Raw genomic sequence first — 6,341 nt, 5'->3', positions numbered from 1 at the left:
CCTGCTTGCAGCAGCCCCATGAATAATTTAGCATCTGCACCAGCCCGGCAGTGCTCTGACCTCATCCTCCTTGGGCTCAGGGTGCGGCTCTGACCTCATCCTCCTTGAGAAAAGGTTGCTGCTAATGGGTAGAGGCTGGGTCCCTCCAGAGTGGGGGATGATTGACAGGGAAGGAGGAGGGGACCTGAGAGCCAACTGCCCTTGTAGCTGGAGGCAGCTTTGCAGTGAAGAGAACATGACTTTGGAATCCTATGGCCCTGGGTTCAGTCCCTGGCTCTGTGGGCCCCCTGGACCCTCCTCCACTCTCCTTATCTGGAAAACAGGAGTACAAAACCCTGGGCTCGAGTTAACTGTTCTAAACCCAGATTGCCCCAGGGGCCATGGCACAGCATGCAGACACCAGCTGTCCATGTGTCCTCTCCATAGGAGCTGGTCTCTAGGTAAGATGTCACCATTTGCTGCCTTCTGGGGTGCCACATCTCCCCTTTCTTCTCCTGTGCTTCTGCACCGGGGCGGCAGAGTGAGTGGGATGGCAGGGGATGGTAAGGAGAAGGACACATCCTGGGCAGCCCCAGACTGACAAGGGAGAGGAGCTAACCCACAGTTATGTTACCGCTGTTGACGGTGACGAGTCCTTGCTTCCCCAATGTTGACGTACAACACCAGAGAAGCACGCCGCGAGGCAAGTTTAGAGTGGAAAATAGAAGTTTATTAAAGGACAGCAGAAAAGACTTCTCCCGGAGGAAGAAGGGGACCCAAGAGGTGGAATCCGTGGAAGTGCGGTTGTCTCTCCATTTTATAGTTTTTCGGTGATGGAAAGTAGGTGGGAAGGCCCGAGGGGTGGGACACCGGTGGGCCAAAGAAGTAATGTGGGCAGGAAGGACTTCTGAGGCAGCATCTGCAAGTTTGCTGTTCATTAACCCTTCTTTGGGATGGGCTCTCTTCAAATCTGCTGGGGGCTGTTTCCTGGGCTTCATTTCAAGAGCTGCTCAACTTTTCCGGGATTCCTTCTCAGGGCCTCCATTTTAGATTTCACTCCATATTAGACCCGATTTACCTAACTACACTGACCACCTAACTTTAAATCTGGCTTCAGTTAGAAGGGTGGCCTGGGCACCGGGGAAGTCCAAAAGGCCAGGCTGAGGAGTGGGGTCAAACTGCCTCTAGTCCAACAAACATTTCTCCAGCCCTACTCCAGGCATAGCCGTGAGCCCACCCTGGTCCCGGCCCTCCTTTGCCAGGTCAGACCCCGGGGCTGAAAAGGAAGTGGTCCTGGTGGCTGCATCACGGGCTCCGGGCAGCACCTTTCTGTCCAGCGTCCTCAGGCCAGGGCCGGGCTCTGTCTAGCTCAGGCTACATCCAGGACTTGGGGTCCCCAGGAGCTGGGAAGGAAGCCCAAGCCTCAGCGCCCAGTCGCCTCCACTCAAGGTCAGAAGCAGAGCCGGCCGGTCACAAGGCCACCACCTTGTATGTGCCTTGGACAAAGGCACTGGGTCCCGGGTCCAATGGGATCCGTCCCATGCCAGCGGGCGGTGGCCGTCAGACTCCCCCACTCTAAGCCCTGGAGGAGGCGCCCTCCCAGGACAGTCCGCTCGGAAGGCGCCCAGAGGGCCTCGCTCCCTTCACCCTTCGACCACAAGAAGGCCCGGGGGCGGGGCTGGAAGGCTTTGTGCTGAGTCCTGTCCGGGGAGGACCCTGCCCTGACCCTCGGGAGAGGCCCTGGGCTCCCCACCCCGATAAGGCTCCCCCACCCCTGGCTCCTGGGCCGGGGAGGGAGCTGGCCCGGAGCATATGGCGCTCCCACGTCACTCTCCGCCAGGCCTCCCCGCCCCCAGCCAGGCCCGGCCGCCACTCGTTGCCACCCGAAGCCCCGCCCGACGCCCTGCAACCCGATCCCCGGGGCCGGCTGTCCCTGCCGCTGCCCGCTGCGGGGCGGCCGCGCTCCCGCCCTGGGCACCCTCAGGCCTGGCCACGGAGCTTCCTGGGCTGCGATTGCCCCAAGCTTTTTACCCTGCCCCCTTCTGCCCCGCCAGCCCCGACTGGGCCCGACGCCCACCGCCTTCGTCCCTGTGCCTCTCGGCCCTGCACAAAAAGGGGTCAGGGAAGCAGAATCCCGCTCCAAGAAGAGGGTCCCTTGGGGCCCATGGCGTCTCCACGCGGGGTGTGAGGGAGCCGCACTGCGCAGGGCGCCCGTCGTTGCTGCCATTGGTCCGGCTCTAGGGCGGCGGTCCTCAGCTTGAACACCACCGCATTCCAGAGGGTCCTTCTTTGTGGTGGGGGCTGTGCCTTGTAGGATACTAGGCAGTTCCACCCACTGGATGCCAGGAGCAGCACCACCCCCCTGGTTGTGACAACCCAAAATGTCTCTAGATGTGGCAAATGTCCCCTGGAATCCAGCCCCCTAGCGTTTTACAGTGGACATCTGAGCCAGAGGCACAGGGCACTGGATCTGAACCTGGGGCCTCGCCGGGCCCAGTATTCCATGGTGTGCTCGTCCTTGCCCTCTCGGCTGGTCCAAGTCAATTTGGTCAGCCTGGGGACAGTTATCCTTGACCACAACATTTGGACAGCATGCAGACACCTCAGCCTCTTGTCATCAGGGAGGCAAAAATAGGGCCACCCCGTGCTTACCCCACACACCCTCAATGTGGGAAGAGCCCCCTCAGTCCCTGCTGTCAGGTCCATTTGTTGGTGGTCAGCAGAGTCAAGTGGAGGGAGAGAGGGTGGGGACAGTGTGCACTGACCTCCACCTTCATGCAAAGAGGAGTTGCTGGAGAATCCAGTCCCATAGAAAGAAGGGGACACTTTTCCCCGTTGCCCCTCTCCTGTGTGTTCATTTACCTGTGTTTGCACAAAGGGACTCGGAAAAGAGAAGACAGGTGTCACTATGCCAGGCAGACAGGCACAAGAAGACTTTACTGTCTTAACATATTTTGGGAGGGGGTGGGTACCCAGGAATGAACTCAAAAGCACTTGACCACTGAGCCACACCCCCAGCCCTATTTTGTATTTTATTTAGAGTCAAGGTCTCATTGAGTTGCTTAGTGCCTCACTGTTGCTGAGGCTGGCTTTGAACTCGAGATCCTCCTGTCTCAGCCTCCTGAGCCTCTGGGATTACAGGCTTGTCCCAGCATGCCTAGATAATAACATATTTCATTTTATTATTATTATTATTATTATTATTTGTGTGTGTGTGTGTGTGTGTGTGTGTGTGGTGTTGGGAATCAAAACCAGGCTATGTCAGGCAAACACTCTAACACTGAGCTCCACCCTCAGCCCTGAATTGCGTATTTTTAAAACTTCGGAAAGAGGCCAGGTGTGGTGGCACATGCCGATAGTACCAGTACTTGGGAGACTGAGGCAAGACAATTGAGGTCAGTCTCTGCAACTTAGCAAAAACCTGTCTCAAAAACAGATTTATTAAAAAAGAGGTGTGGATGTAGCTCAGTGGTAGAGCACTTGTCTAGTATGCATGAGACCCTGTTTCAATCTCCAGTATCGAAATCGAGAATGAAAATTTTTAAATCAGCCGGACACGGTGACGCACACCTGTAATCCCAATGGCTCAGGAGGCTGAGACAGGAGAATCTCGAGTTCAAAGCCAGCCTCAGCAATGGCAAGGCACTAAGCAACTCAGTGAGGCCCTGTCTCTAAATAAAAATACAAAATAGGTCTGAGTGCCCCTGAGTTCAATCCCCAGTACAAAAAAAAAAAAAAAAATTAAATCCAAAAATCTTTTTTTCTTTAATTGAAAGAAAGAGAAGGAGCCTGGAGCCCGTGTCATGGCTCTGTGGTGTCCTGCACCCCTGGCTGCCTCCATGAAGGCCATCTTTGGCCACACCTGTCACCCCTCCTCCGTCTTCCTAGAAGGCTCCCAGGGCTCACCCTACCCAGTGTTTCCGATTCCCTCTCCCTTGGGAGGCTCTGTGAGGAGGCAGAGGACAAAGGCCAGGGAAGGGAGGAAGCCCACTGCACAGATGTGCCCCCTCCCAGCACTTCTGAGAAGACTGATGAAGAGTGTTCCTAGAACAGACTGGTGCATTGTCACCATTTGTCCCACAGAGAAGACAATGCAGACATGGGAACAGCATGCAGCTCCCAGCTCACCACCCCTGGACTCTTCATCAGGGCTTATGGAGGCCGCTCCTCCAGCACCCTGATCCACCTCAGTCCCCTCTCTGACCTCTCCTGCCCCCGGTCCATCCGGCTCCCAATACTCCTGAAATCTGGGAATTCCTTGTCCTCGGGTCACTTGGGCCTAGTGCTGCGTGTCTCTGGGAGGAACCCCTTAGGGGACGTGTGACTTCTGCAGCTGCTTTCCTGCATCAGTAAGATGTGCCCTTGGGTCTGCAGAGATGAAGCCACCTCCCTGTGTGCACGCGGGTCAGGGGACCTCTGCTGGGGACGAGGGCTTCCCTCATGGGGGCTTTGCTGTCACCTGGGAGAGGCCTTGTCTCAGATTGGAGTGTGGGGCTGGGGACAGCCTGGGCTGGGATGAGGGTGTCCCTCTGTGGTCATCATGGGGAAGTCAAGAGGGCGGTGCCTGGTGCATCCCCTGGGCCCCGTGAGTGAGGACCCGGTGTCCTTGTTTGCTATGGCCACCTAACAGAGGGCCCGGACTGGGGGCTCACAGCGGGAACTGCCCATCTCAGTGCTGGAGGCTGACGTCCCTACCCAGGTGTGGGCAGGGCTGGTCCCTCTGGGAGGGTGAGGAAGGCTCTGCTGCCCCAGGCCCCTCCTTGCCTTGCAGGTGGCCGTCCCTGAGTGTCTTCACATCACCTTCCCACTGGGCGTCTGGGTACACAGCTCTCTTTTCCATGGGGACACAATGGCATTGGGTTAGGGCCCACCCTAAAGACCTCTTCATAACTCGCTTATCTCTGTAGAGACCCTGTCTCCAAATAGGTCACCTCTGAGGTACTGGGGGCAAGGACTCTATTATGTGAATTTGTGGGGGTCACATTCAGCCCTGACACTAGGGCTGGGTCCTGGGTAAGGCTGAGGGAGCCGGCAGGGACTGGGAGAGTCAGGGACAGAGGCAGGACTTCCTGCCCTTTCCAAGGTTGGAGGACTCTCAGGTTATTCACTGCCTACCTGGGAAGATCGGGGTTTACCTGGGTAAGGGCCCTGAGTGTCTTTTTGAGCCCCTCCCCCAACCTCCAACCCAGAGCTCCTCCCCCTGCACATGACCTCTGTTCCTTCACTGTCCCTCTCCCTGCTGGATTCACTGTCCCTTGAATTGGGATCCCCAGCTCCTCCCTCCCTCCCAGTCACCCCAGCTAGTAATAAATCCCGCTGCACAGTCATTTAATGAGGTTCTGCCAGCCACAACCTCAGCAGTGACCAGGAGCAGTACCAGGCCACCACTGTCCCCTGCAGGGTTTATTGCAGCAGCCTCCCTGTTCCTTCTGACCCTGGCCCATCAGTGCATTCTCGGAAGGGTCAAGCTCACCACAGCCCTGGTTGTCTTCCCGTTGCTCGTTGCTCGCTCAATCTTTGTGTGTGTGTGTTTGTGTGTGTGTGTGTGTGTGTGTGTGTGTGTGTGTGTGTGTGTATGGTGCTGGGGATTGAACCCAGGGCCTTGTGCATGTGAGGCAAGCCCTCTACCAGCTGAGCTGTGTCCCCAGCCCTGCTCGCCCAATCTTGACCAAATATTTCTGACCTGGGAGCCCGAGGCACAGTGGATGCCGCTTTGAATCCTTCATGTGGACCCCAGGGCCGCCTTCCAGGTGGGTGTCGTGATCTGGGCTGTTAGCCGTCCAGACAACTTTGTGCCTTTCCCCGATGTCAGAATTTACTGGATAACAGTAAATTCCCAAGCTGCAACATCGTCGGCAGTTGTGATTCACCCAGCATCTGCGGGTCACCTGGAGTCATCAGCTGGGCAATCACAGGTCCTTCCAGTCTTAATTATAAAGTCTGTAACACTCTAGTCACTTGCGACACTAAGGAAAGGTTGAAGGGGCCACAGGGTCCCTAGGGGCTGGCCTTAGGCAAAGGCAGAGGGCACCTCCTGAGGCAGGAGTCACTGCAAGTGGTCAGGTAAGATTATGAACCAGCCGAGAGCTTGGTGGGAGCTGGCAGAGCATGGGACTTGTGCCACAGCAGGCTCTGGGTGGCAGGCAGTGTCAAAGTGGGCCTCACTAGCCAAGCTGAAGCCCCGGGGTAGAGGCAGGAGTTTGTTGTCTGTTGACCTGGGGACACACTCATCGGAAAGCCTGGTGGGTTAGTGCTCGCCGCTGTGGCCAGTCTCAAGGTGCTCCTGGGTCTGAGTGCTCCTCCTGTGTGTTCCCAGGTGAGGTCTGGGCTTCCTCTTGGTCTGGGGTCTCTGATAAGCTCTC

The sequence above is a fragment of the Ictidomys tridecemlineatus genome, chromosome 3, assembly GCF_052094955.1.
Source record: "Ictidomys tridecemlineatus isolate mIctTri1 chromosome 3, mIctTri1.hap1, whole genome shotgun sequence".
Lineage (NCBI taxonomy): Eukaryota > Metazoa > Chordata > Mammalia > Rodentia > Sciuridae > Ictidomys > Ictidomys tridecemlineatus.
This window is presented reverse-complemented; position numbering follows the sequence as displayed.